This window comes from Aquarana catesbeiana, linkage group LG09 (assembly GCF_042186555.1).
Source record: "Aquarana catesbeiana isolate 2022-GZ linkage group LG09, ASM4218655v1, whole genome shotgun sequence".
Classification (NCBI taxonomy): domain Eukaryota; kingdom Metazoa; phylum Chordata; class Amphibia; order Anura; family Ranidae; genus Aquarana; species Aquarana catesbeiana.
In genome coordinates, this window is record NC_133332.1 from 242,926,370 (window position 1) to 242,946,627 (window position 20,258).

At 45.7% G+C, this 20,258-nt stretch overlaps 1 protein-coding gene across 4 annotated transcripts in view; it reads left to right on the forward strand.

Moving 5' to 3' along the window:
* Positions 1-996: 996 nt before the first annotated feature.
* RNF208 (ring finger protein 208) overlaps positions 997-20,258 on the forward strand; it is a 36,798-nt gene continuing 17,536 nt past the window's right edge. The window contains exons 1-2 of one of the 4 annotated variants that reach the window (XM_073600055.1): positions 997-1,308; positions 13,408-14,388. The gene's annotated coding sequence lies outside the window, so the exon portion shown is untranslated. Of the gene's footprint in view, positions 1,309-1,371; positions 1,683-1,792; positions 2,235-13,407; positions 14,389-20,258 lie in introns of those variants that run through there. The other 3 variants (XM_073600054.1, XM_073600056.1, XM_073600059.1) reach the window with 3 other exon arrangements.

A 20,258-nucleotide genomic window follows, 5' to 3' on the forward strand; every position in this document is an offset into this window, starting at 1 on the left:
GCCCCTCCCAGACCCCCCCTTATACCTACCTAAACCCAGTCTTTACAGCGACGAGGATGAGCACACCAGCTCCAGACGGTGTCTCGGGTCCTCGTTGGATAGATTGATAGCAGCGCAGCCATTGGCTCCCGCTGCTGTCAATCAAATGAAATGATGCGGGAGCCGGGGGGCGGGGCTGAGTCCTGCTGTCTGTGTCAACAGACACAGCAGGACACGGAAGCGCACCCGCACGAGTGCCCCGAGGGAGAGCGGCACTCGAGAAGCGGAGGAGCCAGGAGCGCCACTGAGGGACCCCAGAAGAGGGAGGATTGGGGCCACTCTGTGCAAAACCAACAAGTAAACAAACCTTCAGATATCCTTTAATAAAAGCAGGTGCACAATGTATACCACCTGTCTAAACGGGTGACCACTGTTTGCTTTTTCTTTTGTTTTTCAGAAAATTGGCAAAAAAAAAAAGGTATCAACAATCTTTTTTATTTTTTGGGAGGGGGTGTCCCTGAATTGCAGTCTGGAAATGCGGTCACCCTATTTACTGCATATACAGACTGATTTTATTGTTGTGGGTTCAGTAACCCTTTAACTTCATAGAATTTTGGGTTTTCCTGTTACTTTGCACCTATTTGTCTTTAGCCGAGGGCAACGACTTTGTGGCCAACTAATGTCCACATGTTCCTGGGGCATGCGCCACCCTGTTATGTTCACTTGGCGCATGCGTTTATTCTAACAGTGAATGTCGCTGCATTGAATGACTTATTCTTTAGGTTTCTGTAGATAATAGCTGAATATTACATTTTGTACAGCAGCAAAGAATTGAAATATTGAATTAGACTCCTTTGGTATGTGTGCACCCATACGGTATATTTAATACGTGAATACCTGTAATATAAGCATGCCATTATTCTGCGTGCAGGCTACGTCAATCTCCTGTCTACACATAAATACAGCAGTGTGTTTTTCAGGATGGGAGGGGGGGGCAGTATAAAGAGCCAGTGTCTGCTTCCCCCCCACCACCTCCAGTCATTAATCAGCAGCTGGAAGGATGCATAGAACATATAGGTGGTAGATGAATGGAAGAGGCAGTGACAGGGGAGGAGACTGAGCACTGACAGTTGCGCCTTGCAGAGGGTGGACCCAGCTCCCCTGCATCCCACTGGGCTTGTGCTAACTGATTGAGAGAAACAGTCTGCATCACTGCAGCAGAGCCCACTGCAGACAGCCAGGCTCAGGGAGGATCAGGAGCAAAGAAAGAGCCATTTCATTGCAAGGAGGGGAATGAAGAAGCAGCTTGTGCTACAGATCTTCCAGCTGGTAGGATTTTCATCTTCCTTTACAGCCTGAATCCCTTCTCTGGGAGGTGTGTGTATAGGGTGGTGAGGAGGAGGGGGGTCACCCAACATCCATTGCTCCTGGGTTGCATCAGGTATGAGGTCCCCCATCCGTGAGATCCAGGATCTTCCATCATCCTGCTCACCCACCGTGCCCACCAGGGAAGACAATCAGCCCAGCTAATAAGCCTGGACCCTTTCCAAAGAAGCATTACAACACCGCAATCTTATTTTCTTTTCCATTTTTTTTCCCTTCCAGATTTTGGATTGGATTATTGCAAGATGACAGGGGTCTACGTTCTAATCCGAACGGGGCGATTAAAGCTTTTTGTATCTAGCCAAGCCCCCCTGGCAGAGGTGATCGCTATGGATTGCACGCTCATTTGAATGTAAATCTGGAGCTGGGGGGGGGAATGTATTGTGTGTGCTGGAGCTATATAGAGTGTACAGCACAGAGAGAGAGAGAGAGCGAGAAGAAAGAGGAGGAGGAAGAGGGGGTGTATGCTGGCTGCATCTACTCTGCCTTTCAGATAACCTTTGGAGAATGTGGCCTTCCAAAATTCACCAACAGCCCTAGACAGAAGGCAAGGGGGTGTGGGGAATTTCGCTGGGATCCGCCAGCTCGTAAGGTGTCTTCTTTTCTGTCTTGCGACCATTAAATAAGGAGAAAGGCGACAAGCAAAGCGCAGTAGCCCATAGAAACCGATCGGCGGTCATCTTTCCATCCTTTCCATCTTTCCTCTAAAACCGCTAAGACCTAAATCAAGTTGGGTGAGGATACTGCACTCGATAACCCTTTGCGCTACCCTGCAGAGATGCTGGCACATACAAGAAGGAGGTGTGTGCGTGTGGGTGCGGGCACGCGTGCAATTGTGATTGAAATCCCCCCCCCCGTTAGCTGAGCAGATGGTAAATATTGGTGCTTTTGGCTCACGGCAACAAATGTTGCTTTATAACTCAACGAGACATTTTAAATATTTAATCGTCGTAATTATTCGCAGTTCGTTTTGTTTACGACCTCTTGTTTCTTGAAAACCCTGACTGAGCGTGGAATGTAGGTTCCTTTATTGAGGAATGTTTATTGATGTAGGTGGTTGGAAGGGTCAAGGATGCTGTGATGGTCTGATGGCCCTAGTGGCAGCAACTAACATTTCTGCATCTATTTGGCTTCACAGACAAACCCTTTATCTCAGCACGTAGGCAAGAAGGTGGTTTTCCACCTCTGGTTTTTTTAGGATTTTTTTTGCTGTTTTCTTTTACATTCTTTATAATATATATATATATATATATATATATATATATATATATATATATATATATATATATATATATATATTTGTATCAGTTTCCTACAAAGCAAGCTGACCTCATGGATGTATTTGATTCCACGTATAGCGCAGGTGATGCACGTCAAGATATGAATTTATTAGCCATGTGAACGGCTTCATCTCCTAATACTGGACCCATACCATACACTTCATGTGAATTATGGATTGGTTGTGTTGGTGCCTCCGTGTCACTATTAGTCAAATGGGATAGTAGTATGATAGTAAGCAACTAAGCTGCAGCAGCCCATGAGATTCTTGTTTTCACTAGCTGACTCATGTTAGCTGCTTGCTAATTGGGAGCTCTCATTGACTATAGCCTTGATCTCAGTTACTTAGTCGCAAACCATTAGTGCTCTTTCACACGGGGGATCTGTATGTCCGTTTTTCTTCCTTCCGTTTTCGGATGAAAAACAGACATACATGTATCCCTATGGAGCGTCGGATGTCATCGGTGACATGTCCACTGACATATGACCCGCTCCGATCCGAAAAGTGTAACGGAGGAAAACCCTACTTTTCCATCCGGTTTCGGATCGGATTGGGTGACGACGGACACTACGGTCCGTCATCATCCGATCCCCCATAGGGGAGAGCGGCGCTCTGACAGGTCCGTCGCTGCACAGTGTGCAGCGACGGACCTGTCATTTTCCTGCTCAGCGGGGATCGGCGGAGCGATCCCCGCTGAGCAAGCGGGTGTTCATGGGGCGGATCTTTACTGATCTGCCCCGTGTGAAAGAGCCCTTAGGCTGGGCTCACACATGTGCGGTGCGAATTGAAGCTCCGTTTTCACAGCTAATTGACAAAGTAGTTACATAGTTACATAGTAGGTGAGGTTGAAAAAAGACACAAGTCCATCAAGTCCAACCTATGTGTGTGATTATGTGTCAGTATTACATTACATATCCCTGTATATTGCGGTCATTCAGGTGATTATCTAATAGTTTCTTGAAGCTATCAATGCTCCCCGCTGAGACCACCGCCTGTGGAAGGGAATTCCACATCCTTGCCGCTCTTACAGTAAAGAACCCTCTACGTAGTTTAAGGTTAAACCTCTTTTCTTCTAATTGTAATGAGTGGCCACGAGTCTTATTAAACTCTCTTCTGTGAAAAAGTTTTATCCCTATTGTGGGGTCACCAGTACAGTATTTGTAAATTGAAATCATATCCCCTCTCAAGCGTCTCTTCTCCAGAGAGAATAAGTTCAGTGCTCGCAACCTTTCCTCATAACTAATATCCTCCAGACCCTTTATTAGCTTTGTTGCCCTTCTTTGTACTCGCTCCATTTCCAGTACGTCCCTCCTGAGGACTGGTGCCCAGAACTGGACAGCATACTCCAGGTGCGGGCGGACCAGAGTCTTGTAGAGCGGGAGAATTATTGTTTTATCTCTGGAGTTGATCCCCTTTTTAATGCCAATATTCTGTTTGCTTTGTTAGCAGCAGCTTGGCATTGCATGCCATTGCTGAGCCTATCATCTACTAGGACCCCCAGGTCCTTTTCCATCCTAGATTCCCCCAGAGGTTCTCCCCCCAGTGTATAGATTGCATTCATATTTTTGCCACCCAAATGCATTATTTTACATTTTTCTACATTGAACCTCATTTGCCATGTAGTCACCCACCCCATTAATTTGTTCAGGTCTTTTTGCAAGATTTCCACATCCTGCGGAGAAGTTATTGCCCTGCTTAGCTTAGTATCGTCTGCAAATACAGAGATTGAACTGTTTATCCCATCCTCCAGGTCATTTATGAACAACTTAAATAGGAGTTGTTCAGCGTTTCACGTCAGTTTTTGATCAGGATCAGGTCAGGTTTACATCAGTATCAGGTCAGGTTTACATCAGAATCAGGTCAGGTTTACATCGGGATCACGTCAGTTTTTGATCAGGTCAGGTTTACATCAGTATCAGGTCAGGTTTACATCAGTATCAGGTCAGGTTTACATCAGTATCAGGTCAGGTTTACATCAGTATCAGGTCAGGTTTACATCAGTATCAGGTCAGGTTTACATCGGGATCGTGTCAGTTTTTGATCAGGATCAGGTCAGGTTTACATCAGTATGCCCTCATTCACACGAGGCGGACTTCGTTTCCATGGAGCCCGCCTTGGTCCGCCGGCTCAGCGGGAGATCAGTCCGTTGATCTCCGCTGAGCCGGCGGATGACAGGTCCCTCTCTGATCACTGAGCGGGGAGGGGCTTGTCAGGCGCCGCTGCCGCCTATGGAGGGATCGGATGAAAACGGACAGCATGTCCGTTTTCATCAGATCTCACCCGATCCGATCCGCCAGCGACGGACCTGGATGTAGGGCCATCCGACTGCTTTTAGCGGATCGGACGGGGTCGGATGTCAGCGGACATGTCTCCACTGACATCCGTCGCTCCATAGGCTAACATGGAGCGCCCGTTCAGGTCCACCGTCAAAACTGACAGGCGGACCTGAATGGTCCGATCGTGTGAAAGGGGCCTATCAGGTCAGGTTTACATCAGGATCAGGTCAGGTTTACATCGGGATCACATCAGTTTTTGATCAGGATCAGGTCAGGTTTACATCAGGATCACGTCAGTTTTTGATCAGGATCAAGTCAGGTTTACATCAGGATCAGGTCAGGTTTACATCAGGATCAGGTCAGGATTTTATCCTGTTCACAACGGAATGCATCTGCGAATCAGATGCGTTCCCATAGAAGATAATGTGCTTGCAATTCGCACTGCAATGCCCAGAAAACGCACACGGTTTTTAGGCAATGCGGAGTGTGAATGCAACGCACATATGTGAACCAGCCTCATTCAAATGAACGTATTTTAAAATGTCATGCGAATTGGATGCGGTGTAAGCCGCATCCAATTCGCATAGGTGTGAACCGGGCCTTAGTGTGTATTCAGGTAAACTGGGCAAGGTGGATAAGTAAAGCACATGTAGATTTCCACATGTAGATTTCCTTGTTTGCCGCCCCCCCCCCCCCATCCCCCCCCCCCCAGGGTGAACAAGCGAAATTGATTGATTCCTCCATCCACACTAAAGCCTGGTACACACAATGAGTATATCGGACGACGTCCGCTTTTTTTCACATGCTAGTCTCCATATCAAAAATGAAGAGGTTACTCAACTTACAAATTCTCGTATGATGAAATACAACTTTCGGAAGTGATGTCATGTATTGTATTTTTGGATAAAACTTGTACTGAATTAAACAGGTATCGTACGCGAAGATTTTTTCTGTTTGTCCCTTCAGTTAAGCCTAGTACACATGATCAGAAAATTGCATGAAAAAAAGCACTTCCGTACCAATCATACGATAATCTGATCGTTAGTACAGAGCTTTCTAGAGCCAATCACGACAGTTCATCTGACATTATCTGATGGGAAAAACACAATTTTTTTTCTCGTACGATACCAGATCGCACGATTTTCATTTAACCAATTTCTGGTCATATAACTTACATATACAACAGCAAGGTGGCTCTGCTGCGCAGGATCACGTACCTAGTACATGATCCTGCATTTCCAGGTCTGAGACGCTCATGGGCACCACCGGCAACCCGCTCCCACTGTGATTATACACAGCAGGAGCTCATCTGCAGGGGTACTGTGGACTCGATGTGCACCGACACCCGCTGATCATTAGGCAGAGAGCCAGAACGGTGATCTGCCTATGTAAACAAGGCAGATCGCCGTTCTGTCAGTAAGGAAGGCATTAATCCTGTGTTCCTGCAAAGCAGGGACATGGATCCATGCCTTCCCTGAGTCAAAGCACCTCCCACAGTACTAGTGGCTAGGCACACAGTTAACTATTTGATTGCTCCTGATGGTAACCCCTCCCCAGCCAGTGTCATTAGTACAGTGACAGTGCATATTTTTAATACCGATTACTGTATTCGTGTCACTGGTCCCCAAGTGGTGTCAGTAAGGCTGGCCATACATGGTCGAATTTCGAAAGTTTTTTTTTTTTTATTAAATCAGGAAAATTTGTGCGTTTTGTCATCCGATGGTGCCACCATTGATTTTGAAATTCGACCAACCAAGCCTTCAATTTCACCTCATGTTGCTACAGAAAAGAATTTTCGTGGCTGGGAATTTTCTTTTCTTTCCGGGAATTTTCTTTTCTCGCACATGCGCATTTCTTTTTTGATTACATTTCTCGCATGATTCTCCCATCATTGATTAGAAAATCGTTCGTTTTTCAAAAAATTTCCAACATGTCCGATTACTCAGATTTGATTGCCGCACGAAAATCGGCTGTTGCTGCAGCCCACTAATGATGCGAAATACGAACGAAAATTCTTAGATAAGATTTTCAAAAGAAAATTCTTTCGAAATTCGACTCATGTGTGGCCTGCCTAATGCCGTGTACACACGAGCGGAATTTCGGACAGAAAGAGTCCGATGGGAACTTTTCATCCTATATTCCGACCGGGTCTATGCCCCATCGGACTTTTTCTGTCGAAAATTCAGACAGACTTAGATAGAGAACATGTTCTAAATATTTCAGATGGAACAAATTACTATCGGAAAAAACGCTCGTCTGTATGCTGTTCCGACACACCAAAAACGACGCATGCTCTGAAGCAAGTACGAGACGGAAGCTATTGGCTACTGGCTATTGAACTTCCGTTTTCTAGCCCCGTCATACGTGATGTACATCACCGCATTCTGGATGGTCAGAATTTGGTGTGACCGTGTGTATGCAAGACAGCTTGAGCGGAATTCCGTCAGAACTCTGTCGGAAAAACCTTCAGAGTTTATTCCGAAGGCAAAACCGGTCATGTGTACAGGGCATAAGTGTCCGATTCGTCTGCTGCAATATCGCAGTCCTGCTATAAGTCGCTGATCGCCGCCATTACTAGTGAAAAATAAAAATTCTCTAAATATATCCCATAGTTTGTAGACGCTATCACTTTTGCGCAAACCAATCAATATACGATTACCAAAAATATGTAGCAGAATACATATTGGCCTAAACTGATGAAGAAATTTGATTGTTTACATTTTTATATTGGATATGTTTTACAGCAGAAAGTAAATTTTTTTTTTTTTTTCAAACTTGTCGGTCTTTTTTTTGTTTATAGCGCAAAAGATAAAAAAAGATAAAACCAATAAAAAAAACCAACAGAAAGCTCTATTTGTGTGTAAAAAAAGACATACAATATATCTGGTTACAGCGTTGCACGACTGCGCAATTGTCAGTTAAAGTAACGCAGTGCCGTATCGCAAAAAATGGCCTGGTCAAGAAGGGGGTAAACCTTCCAGGGACCAAGTGGTTAATCAGTAAAGTTTTCTTCTGAAAATACAATACAATACATGACATCACTTCCAAAGTTGTATTCTGTTGAGAATTTTTGCAAGTTGAGTAACCTCTTCATTTTCGATATGGAGACTAGCATGCGGAAAAAAAAGGACGATTGTTAATTCAATATTCTCATCATGTGTACGAGGCTTTAACAGCATTAGTAGAGGAACCCCCGCTGCAAGATATTGTATGCAACAGCCACTGCTCCTGAATACCCAGACAGCGCCTGCATTGGATGCAGGTACTGTTTGGATGAAAAGTCGTAAAATCGAATTTTGTTGAGCGGCAGGGCCACCCACAGCTTGAGCTGCAAATTCAAATTGACATTAAGGTGTAAAGAATAATAACACTTAAAGGATATGTGCACTTATTCTTACTGTCTCCCTCCCCTACAACCTGAAGTACCTACCCGCCGCTGCCCCAGATACTGTACATGCTTACCCTTATCCTGCAATGTTTACATCCTGCTGATAAAAGTCTCTTTGAATTTTACTCCTGTGTGGCTGTCTCCCGAGGCAGGGGACACTTGAGAGATGGCAATATAGATGTCTATGAGGACTTAGGTCGCAGGTGCAGCCAGCGGGGAAAGAGATTTAGCCTGCAGGATGTAAACAGCACAGTGCACCATGACTGGAAGATTCAGGTAAGTATAAAAGGATGGGGAAAGAGTGTTACTTTATGCCAGGGAAAGGGATGGGTAGACTGGCAGCATAAATATACTTTTGCTAGGCTGGGTTCACATATATGCAAATTGGATGCGTTTTTAACCGCATCCAACTTGCATAACATGTAAATGTGACCGCCTCTCAATGGAGCCGGTTCACACATGCCCGGGTGCGCCACGTTGCGGTTTTGAAAAGGGTCCTGTGCATTTTTGGGTCCGATTCAGGTGGGAATTCAGGCAAAAATTCGCACCTGAGTCGCACCTGAACCGGTGAACAGAAACGTACCGGACTGTAAATCGCAGCCGGACATGTTTGAACCCAGTCTTACTCTTTAAAGCAGTCCAGAGTTATTTCTCTGACAGAACTTGTCAGGTAGGTAGGTTTAGTTTATTTGCTGAGCTCTCCGGGCGCGTTAGCGCTAAAGCGCTACTTAAAAGCACCCGTGTTGCGACGCTTCTGAATCACTTTTCAGGCTGTGCCCATTCATTTCAATGGGAAGGGCGTTTTGGGAGGGCAGGGCGCTCCCAAACCCCCAAAGATTGCTGCTTGCAGGACTTTTCCTAACGTCCCGCAAGCGCACCGTCCCAGTGTGAAAAGTCACACTGAAATGAATGGGAGGCGGTTTTCAGGTGGTTTACAGGCACTATTTCTAGCGCTAAAACGCCTATAAAATGCCTCAGGGTGAAAGGTGTCTTATTTTGCTCTCAGATTTTAACAGATTAGCTTGTTCAGCATGATAGTCTATACTGGCTAATCGCAACCCAGGTTCCTCCAGGGGTTGTAAGGGGTTCCTTGAGCTGTGGCTGATTGACCTCCCATTTCATGGTGCATGCATATTTCCAGGGCCAATGTCACTTGAAGAGCCAACTGCTTGACACCAACAATCTATTTAGCTGTCTGCAAAGCCTAGTACACACTACTAGTTTCATTCAACCCAGCAGGGCTGAACAAAAAAAAACCCCTGACAGCTCAGGAGGAGCCACTGTACTAACTATGCAATGTTAGTACAGCAATCTCCCTTGCTGTTCTATTGTGTTCTGACAGGGAGGACGCCCATCCCCCACCAGAACAATGCGGTCAGCATTCTCAGCCATTGGCTAAGAGTGCTGATCAGGAGCCGATCGGCAGACCTTTTTCGGTCACAGCCCTTCGACAGAAGCTTCTGTCGGACCGCCTGCAGTACCGGCTGACATTCAGCCTGTGTGTACTAGGCTTGAAGTGATATTAAAGTCTCATTTATTTTTTGTTTAAAACTAACAAACATGTTATACTTACCTGCTCTGTTTAATGGTTTTTCACAGAGCAGCCCCGATCCTCCTCTTCTCGGGTCCCTCACTGGTGCTCCTGGCCCCTCCCTCCTGCCAAGTGCCCCACAGCAAGCAGCTTGCTATGGGGGCACCCAAACCAAGCCGCTGCTCTGTGTGTCCATTCAGACAGAGAACCGCGGCTCGGCCCCGCCCCGCCCCGCCCCCACCTCCTCATTGTCTCACTTACTTTGATTGACAACAGCGGGAGCCAATGCTGCCCACTGCTGTGTCTCAGCCAAAGAGGAGGGAGAGTCCCTAGCAGTCTAAGGGTCTCGTGCAACATCGCTGGATCGAGATGGGGCTCAGGTCAAGATTATAGGGGGGGCTGCTACACACTGAAGGGTTTTTATCTAAATGCATTTAACGCATTTAACGCATTAAGATAAAAACCTTCTGCCTTTAGAACCACTTTAAGGGTAACATTCTGACCATCACTGTAAGGGGGGGCGCTCTTCTACTGACCACCAATGTAAAGGGCATTCCCTGAGACCTTAAAATATTTTTAGGGGTTCCCCTGGGTTAAAAAGTTTGAATGGACAAAACGTTTCCTACCAACTTCTTTGTCAATCATAAAATCGAATTTGCTTGAGCATAAGGGTGCCAACAGGACCACCTATACTAATGAATGCATTTCCGTATTGTGGGTCCTCTATGTCCTCCGAGGCAAAATAGCACATGAAAAGCTTAGGGAATACAAATAAAGGACTCTGGAAATTCCAATCTACTTGGCATTTTAATAAGACCCCCCCATACCACCTGTAAAATGGAGAAGGAGTTTTGTGGCTTACTTTTTCCTTGCCGTTCTGCCCACTTTGCACAAGCATGGAGATGAGTGGGAGCACATGTAAAGCTGTATGTGTGTTAATGTGTAGTTTTACACATGTAGCAGTGCACACAAAACAGAAAGTATCCCCTTTATTAGTCACAGACTTATTAAAATGCACTAACAATGCATCACCCAACACAGCAAAGCCCACTGCAACGTGTTTAAAATCACATCTCTGCGATTAAGCCTTGCTCTGGGTGAAACGCGTTAGCAGGGTGGCCTCAGGCAGAAGGTCAGCAGTGTGTGCTGTATGTTGCTTGCTCAGTAAAGCTAACTGGATTTATAGACATAATTGGTGTGCAACCCATTTCCTTTGAGTTTATGTATAAAACAAGCTTGAAAAATACAACGCTTTCTAAAAAAACTTATAAAGGCTACCATTTCGGGAATAATATTTTTAAATGACAGTTGCCTGGATTTACAAGCATTTTGCTCAGGACTTCTGTAGCTACATGCTTGTTTCTTGTCAATAGCAACGTATGGAGACTAGCTACACCCAACTAAAAGGACATCAGCTGTGGCATACTCCATATTTCTCTCATTCCAGGGGGGTCTGAATGTTGGCTGGCAGTGAAAAGATGCAGCTAGCTGCTACTTAGTAGAAATGCATTTTGGAGAGGAGTTCAATATTGAGCAATCAGCTTAAACAAAAAAGTGTACAAAATTGTACAATGCATTTTTTTTTTAGAAAGCAGCTGCAGCTTGAGTAGGAAAGCCTGTCCCCTGCCAGCATGCTGCAGAAAATAATCCTTGTTCTCTGTGTGGAAGCAGCGGCCTCTCTGCAGACATCTGACACACCCCTGCTGAGTTCTCCTGCTAGAGCTAGGGTTGCCACCTCATCCCTTTACACCCGAACACATATTAATTACACAATTTCTGTGGCTGATTAAAGTAGTAATTAAACTCACTTAGTGTCTTATCTGCATTAAATTAGCCTCAGAACCTGCGTAATTAATAGGTGTTCAGGTTTAAAGGGATGAGGTGGAAACCCTAGCTGGAGCTCTCCGATCAGCATGAGGTTTTCTGATTGGAGACCTCTAGCTGTGATTCAGCAGGGAACATGTTAAACCTCTTCAAATGCTGCTTCCTGAAATAAAAGGATGTGTAAAGACTTTGAGTACCTTTTTTTTATGCATTTGGACTATATTAAGCTGACTTAAACTGGATGTTCAATTTTGAACTCCTCTCCAAATTGACCTTCTGCTACTTACCAAGTAATTGTTCAGTTGTGGTTCAAGCACAATGGTCTTCAATAACTCGATCACCCAGATCAAAAGAGGAAGTTCTCAAGTATGAGAGTTGAACAGATGACAGTACCACAAAACTGCGGACATTTCTTCACCCAAGAAGTGGTTGGTTCATGTAGCTTCCTCTTAGATAGGGTGATATGGGGCAATGTTGGGTCAATTATTGGACTAGCATTTCAGCACTGGAGTGATCCCTTAGAAGATACTTTCTGCATGGAGTTTGTACGTCCTCCATGTGTCTACCCGAGTTTGCTTCTGTTTCTTAAAAAATATATACTGGTAGGATAACTGGCTTCCTCCAAGACTGGTCCTTTTGCAATTAGGATGTTAGACTGTAAGCTCAGAAGAAGTCAATGTTGAGACCACCACGCCGATATCTCTAGACTAGGTTCACACCTAACCACTGCGTTGCAGTGTGGTTCTTTCACACCTTTAGATGCGCTGCTCAAAATGAATGGGCTGGCATGTACCTCTGCGGTCCAGAATTCAGACCTTCACCTTTATTGACAGCGTTGGTGGCACCACATCACACCAATGCAAGTAGCGTTGGTGCCTTACGTTGCAGTAACGTGATCTGTAACGTACACATTCCTGGAATGTAATAATGTAAACAGGACCTTAGCCTCTTCTCACCCAACTTTGATTCCCACACCTTCTTAAAACAAAGGGGTTTCCCCCGTTGTTCCTCAGGCCTTCTGTTGCTTTTTTTTTTTAGATGAATGAAAAAAAAAAATGAAATGTAATGATCAAGCAAATTGGCTGACCAGCGAGTTTCAGGAGATACAAAAAGCCTTAGGAGGTTTTACACCGAAAGCTTAAAAATGACTTTTGAGCGGAATAACTCTTTGGCCCCTTTCCCACTGGTCCACTATGTTGAAGAGCATTAATCATTTTGAATGGGCTGCCGAGGCACCACATTGCGGGTTTTAAAGGACCTGCAGGATTTTTATCAAAGGCAACACTGCAATGTTAGTGCACATTCTTGCTCCTTATGTTCTACTATTAAATAATCTCCTTAAAAGGCATTCCAAAAGGGTATTTCCCAGGCTCATTTAGTCATAACTTCCTGTAATTACGTTACGTTATCATGACTAAACGTGTCACTATTGTTAAAAATGACCAGTCACTATCACAGGGAATGATATATATTTTATTTTTGGTAAATTTTAAATCAGCCTCTCTCCTCTCCCTCCTCCTGTTCCAGGCAGACCGCCATTACCTATTGTTCCTCCATTGTGCTATTGTCTCGGTATAGGCTGCTGGATGTATAGGCTGTCAGGAATATGTTTTCAATCCACGGGGTACAATTCCAATGACCGTTCGGTATTGTAGGACCACACAACATTTAAAAAGACTAGGGCTGACATTTTTTAACTCTTTTTAATCAATTTACTTATTTTTTTCCTTATTTTTTAAAAACACAGGTAGCTAAACGCATGTTGATCCACATAGCGTACAATTTTGCCAGGCTGGGCACGATTTTGAGATATAAGAGGTGTGTCTAAAAAAGTTCGGTGAATGGCGCGATATCTCAACGGCAACATGGGCCAAGTGCGCGCGCTTGCACATGGCTATCCAGAGACACGTCGAGAAGCGCCACCTAGCGTGGAGTATACATGACCATCAGGGTAAACGTAGTCAATGTGAGAGGTAGGGTCACAGTGCAATGGAGCAACGAATGAACATCAAGTTCTACAAATTGGGGAAAATGGCGACGGAGACACCTGAAACGTTGGTGCAAGTGTACAGGATGGAAGCCGTGAGCAGAAAATGTGTTTACAAATGGTTCAAACGCTTTCACAACGAGAAGGAAATGACTGAGGATGAGCCACGTTTAGGGTTGGCCATTGACAAGCAGAACCCCAGACATGATCCAGCGAATGTGACAAATGCTGGCATGAGATTGGTGACTGACTCTACAATTGATGGGGAGGAATTGGGCATTAGCAAGGACACAGTGCGCACCATCGTCCACAAAGATTTGGGTAAGGGGAAGATCTGTTCCCGGTTTGTGCCACACAAGCTGACAGATGAACAGAAAGCAAAACGGATGGAAACCTCTGGTGGTTTCATTACCATGTGTGACCAGGATCCACCATTTCTGGAAACCATCATCACTGGTGGATGAGATCTGGTGCTACCAGTTCAATCTGGAATCCAAGCGGCAATCGATGGAATGGCGTTCACCATCTTCCCCACGACCCCGATGACTTCTTTCTGTCTCCCCGCCCGAAGAGCGCCATGAAAGGTGCATGTTTTGTGGATGTGGCGGCAATCCAAAAATGTGTGAGAGCAGTTCCGCGACTGATTCCTAAAGAGGCCTTTGCTGACAGTTTCCAGAAGCTTTATAAACGTTGCCAAAAGTGTGTTGTGAAGGATGGCGATTATTTTGAAGGCCAATAAAGGTAATTTGTTTGTATCTTCTGTTTTGTTTGTTTTCTGATACCATTCACCGAACATTTTAGACACACCTCGTATATGTGTTTGTATGCAGAGCCTTTTTTCAGCGGGAACGCGGGGAACGCAATTCCATCACCTCCAACACTGAGTGGGGTGCTATGGTGTTTTGGAGGGTCTACTGGTGCTGGGTACTGGGGGATCTATTGTCGCTGGCGGGGGGGGGGGGGGAACCATTGTTGCAGAGCTTCTATTGTTGTTGGGGAAGACTATTGTTGCTGGGGGGGGGTCTTATGTGGCTAGAGGGGTCAATTGTTGCTGGTAGGGATCTACTGTTGAGAAAGGGGTCTATTGGTGCTGGCTGCTGGGAGATCTACTGTATTCTTGCTGGTGGGGATCTGTAGTTGTTGGGGAAATTTTGTTACATGGGTTCTTTTGCTGCTGGGAGGATCTATTGTTACTGGGGTATTTTGTATATTGCTTTTCTTGTTATTTTGCGATGTTATGATGTCACGCCCGGCCTCTGCATTCAAACAAACGGCGCCGCCTCCGCTGGAAAGCCGAGATAGTTTTTTTTGTGTTTTTTTTTTTTTAATTTCAAGCTTCCCAGCCTAGAGGTGAGATGTGGGGTCTTATTGACCCCATATCTCACTGTAGAGAGGACCAATCATGCCATATTCCTATTACAGGGGATGTTTACATCCCTTGTAATAGGAATAAAAGTGATCAAAAAAAAAAAAAAAGTGTTAAACTAAAATAAAAAAAGGTCAGATTTACGATAAAAAAAAAAAGTAAAGCGCCCCTGCCCCCGTGTGCTCGCACGCAGAAGTGAACACTTACGTAAGTCCCGCCCACATATGAAAACGGTGTTCAAACAACACATGTGAGTTATCGCCGTGATCGGTAGAGCAAGAGCAATAATTCTAGCTCTAGACCTCCTCTGTAACTCAAAACATGTAACCAGTAAAAAATTTAAAAGCGTCGCCTATGGGGATTTTTAAGTACCGAAGTTTGGGACCATTCCACGAGCGTGTGCAATTTTAAAGCATGACATGTTAGGTAGCTATTTATTCGGCGTAACTTCATCTTTCACACTATGCAAAAAAAATTGGGCTAACATTACTGTTTTTTTTTTTTTGTTTTTTTTTTTTAAAGCACGAAACATGTAGGAGAGAAATGTCAGAATTGGCCGTTGTTATCAGGGCCAATGAAGAAAATAATTCAGCAGCTGTAAAACATGAACCATAAAGTACCTCCTCTTACTTTGCCAAACCGCCTTAATCTGCCACGGGAAAATCTGAAGATCCAATGAAAATATGACTTTGTAAAAGTCAGCATTTGCATAGGACTAGGAACACCCCCACCATATGACAGCAGTCAGACATAGCAATAGGTCGCTCAGGCAGTATGTACTGCATTGATCCCATCTGAATGGGATATTTTAGTTATAGATAAGCCTAGTAAGCTAGTTTAACCCAGCACCCCCCCCCCCCCATGCCACTAACTTTGTCATGAGCTGATGGATGGAGCCATAGCGTGCAATGGAGATCAGGCATTTAATACACTGGGAAGCAAGATGGATGTTGAATATTTTTTTCAACAAGGGAGCGAAGATTCGAAGGACAGGTAAGTATCAATAGTCTTTCTCTTCAGGGTCTGTTTTTTATTTTTTATCAACATTTTATATTTTTCTGTATTCCTTGTTCTTACAAAGTAACCTGGTAGCAGCCATACTTGCTCATCACATACACTATATTGCCAAAAGTATTGTAGGGTTCAATATTGAGTTGGCCCATCCTTTGCAGCTATAACAGCTTCAACTCTTCTGGGAAGGCTGTCCACAAGGTTTAGGAGTGTGTCTATGGGAAAGTTTGACTATTCTTCCAGAAGAGCATTTGTGAGGTCAGGCACTGATGTGGACGAGAAGCCTGGCTCCCAGTCTCCACTCTAATTCATCCCAAAGGTGTTCTGTCGGGTTGAGGTCAGGACTCTGTGCAGGCCAGTCAAGTTCCTCCACCCCAAACTCTCTCATCCATGTCTTTATGGACCTTGCTTTGTGCACTGGTGTGCCGTCATGTTGGAACAGGAAGGGGCCATCCCCAAACTGTTCCCACAAAGTTGGGAGCATGAAATTGTCCAAAATATCTTGGTATGGTGATGCCTTAAGAGTTCCCTTCACAGGATCTAAGGGGCCAAGTCCAACCCCTGAAAAACAACCCCACACCATAATCCCCCCTCCACCAAATGATTTGGACCAGTGCACAAAGCAAGGTCCATAAAGACATGGATGAGCGAGTTTGGGGTGGAGGAACTTGACTGGCCTGCACAGACTCCTGACCTCAACCCGATAGAACACCTTTAGGATGAATTAGAGCAGAGACTGTGGGCCAGGCCTTCTCATCCACATCAGTGCTTGGCCTCACCAATGCGCTTCTGGAAGAATGGTCAAACATTCCCATAGACACACTCCTAAACCTTGTGGACAGCCTTCCCAGAAGAGTTGAAGCTGTTATAGCTGCAAAGGGTGGGCCAACTCTATATTGAACCCTCTGGACTAAGATGGGGATGCCATTATGTGCGTGTAAAGGCAGGCATCCCAATACTTTTGTCAATATAGTGTATGTGATGACCAAGTAAGACTGGGATGCCATTAAAGTTCATGTGTGTGTGTAAAGACAGAAGTCCCAATACTTTTGACACTATAGTGTATGTAGGTTCTACTTTGGCGGGTGTTTTCTTTGTGACAGGTCCCCTTTATGCTGGTGACATCTGCATTTATAGGTTAAACATGAAAAAAGATCACAGCTTCCCTTTTAATCACAACTTGTCAGATGTTGTTGGACTACAAATTCCAGAATTCCTTTGTATAACAACTTTGCTAAATCAGTTACTCCTGATGTCAGGAATCGGTATGGGTAGACCTCAGCTTACAGCCGGTGTTCTTTTGAAGTGCCCCCTCATCAAATAGTGCCCGCGCATGCGCAGGACGGAGCTGCACTTCAGCTGTTTTGCTGATCAGCTGGAGTGATGTGACCAGGGCGCAAGCGCACATTGTAGGAGGCATCTCTCGATGGGAGATACCATTTCACGGCCACAATTGAAACCTATACAAACAGCGGGGGGGAGAGCGTAGTTCTCACATTGTGCCCCACTGTTGCGGGGTGGCTTTACAGTGCGCTGATGGTTTGGTTTTGTCTGTGTTGCAGGGCAGGTTTGCCTTTGTGAAAGGGCGGGTTGCAACACAGACAAAACCAGCTCTTCAACACAACCACTACCTGCCCTACAGCAGCAGCGATTCACAATCTGAGAACTACGTCCCTCTGTCCCCTGTCCCTCTGTCCCCCTGTCCCTCTGTCCCCCTGTCCCCTGTCCCTCTGTCCCCCTGTCCCTCTGTCCCCCTGTCCCCTGTCCCTCTGTCCCCCTGTCCCTCTGTCCCCCTGTCCCTCTGTCCCCCTGTCCCTCTGTCCCCCTGTCCCTCTGTCCCCTGTCCCCCTGTCCCTCTGTCCCTCTGTCCCCCTGTCCCCTGTCCCTCTGTCCCCCTGTCCCTCTGTCCCCCTGTCCCTCTGTCCCCCTGTCCCTCTGTCCCCTGTCCCTCTGTCCCCCTGTCCCTCTGTCCCCCTGTCCCTCTGTCCCCCTGTCCCTCTGTCCCCTGTCCCTCTGTCCCCCTGTCCCTCTGTCCCCCTGTCCCTCTGTCCCCCTGTCCCTCTGTCCCCCTCATTTGTCCCTCATTTTGGTCTGATCTATATACCTGTATTAAAAATTTACTATTGTCTATCAAAAAGTGTTTTACAGTGTTAAACCTTTCCTCCCATTTCTAAATTGCTGCATTTGTACATTTCAAAAGCCAGTATAAAGGAATAGTAGTGGTAAAAAAAAGGACTTGTGGGTTTAACCAATCATTTTTAGTGTATTAATTCTCCTTGTAAGGGGGCGTGGCAGGGGGGACGCGTCCTATTAATGAATACTTTTACTTATGGGTGTCCCTCATTCCCATTTCAGAAAGTTGGGAAGTATGAAGTGTTACTAAACCCACAGCAGTAAAATCAGTCTGTATATACAGTAAAGCATGCTTGTTATACTCACTGTGGGACCTAAGGGGTTAATCCTCTGCATCAAGTAAATAGATAACCAACATGCCAAACCTTAAATTGGCGACAAACTTCAGTATCCTATATTTTCTATAGGCGACGCTTCAAAAGCTCCCTATAGGTATCAGTTTAGTGTTACGGAGGAGGTTTGGAGTTAGAATTATTACTCTCAGTGCGGCGTATGCGGCGATATATAACATGTGTATGGCAATCAACGTTTTTTATGCGTAGGTGCCCCAACGCATGCGTTTACTTTGGTGCGTGTGTATTTATGGGGGTGGGAGTGCTCAAAAAAAGTTTTTTTTTGGGGGGGGGGTTATTTGCTTGGGTGTTTATTTCTTTGCAAAAATAAAAAATAAAACAATCTTTTTACTTAACTTTTTTTTTCATCAAATATGTGATATGTGATGATTTTTAGGTGACAGGTTCTCTTTATTGAGGTCTTACATGTCTCCCCTGTACTCCACCGAATGTTTTGCAATGCATATCGCATTGAAAAACATCTTTTCTAGGCAAAGTGAGCTGGGGACACCAAGAGCTTGACCCGGATGTGAAGGTGGCGGGGGAGCGCCGGTATCGGGGGTGTACGAGTGATCGGGCCATAGCAGAGCCGCCTAAATGCTCTCACCTGACAGGCAGGAGTCTGTCTGGGTTTTTTTTTGACACACAATTCAGGTGTCTGCAGCCACTGGATTGTGTGTAATACCCCCCCCCCCCCCCCCGGTCTGTACGACTTATGGACCTGGCGGCGAAAGGGTTAAGGAGCTGACAGGGGGTGTGTCTTATGCCTGCATACTTTTGCTAATACGTGTCCCTCATTCTCATCTCAAAAAGTTGGGAGGTATGCAGTGTTGGCAACCGCCCGTAGATTTACGAGCAGCCTTTAAGTTTAACCCCTTTTTTGGGCTGCCCGTTAAAGTCCGTAACGGGCATCGGTGCCCGTAAAAAAGATGGCCACGAGCCGACCATGCAACAGCGCATGGGCCGTTCCAAAGCCGGCCGGGCTTGGAAAAGCTTGTACACGTTCGGCCGGGTGGCGCATGCACATTAACGTAAAGGCGCCGCCCAGCACCATTTTTGAATAGACGATCGAGACCACGGTGGCCGGCAGCTCGTGCAATGCACTCGCCATAGGCAGAGGAGTCGAGCAGAGGTGAGGAGGAGGAGAGTGAAACTGTGGGGGGATATAGCAAATAGGGGACAGAGTGAGAGTAGGACATTACTGGGAGTCAGGAGAGTCCTGGCATGCAGGGGACAGAGACTGATGTGCTCTGTCCACCATCATATTACTTCTCCATATCAGTGTGCTGTGTCCTCCTCCTGTGCCCCTTTCACCACTGTGCTGTCCTGACCTGTGGAGAGGTGAAAGGGGCACAGGAGGAGGACACAGCACACGGATATGGAGAAGTAATATGATGGTGGACAGAGGAGGAGGCTACTGTGAGGGGGTGAGGAGGACACTATCATGTCCGCAGCCTCTGTCCACCTCCTGTAGTATGTCCACAGCCTCTGTCTACCTTCTATAGTATGTCCGCAGCCTCTGTCTACCTTCTGTAGTATGTCCGCAGCCTCTGTCCACCTCCTGTAGTATGTCCGCAGCCTCTGTCCACCTCCTGTAATATGTCCGCAACCTCTGTCCACCTCCTGTATCATGTCTGCAGCCTCTGTCCACCTTCTATATCATGTCTGCAGCCTCTGCCCACCTCCTGTATCATGTCTGCAGCCTCTGCCCACCTCCTGTATCATGTCTGCAGCCTCTGTCCACCTTCTATATCATGTCTGCAGCCTCT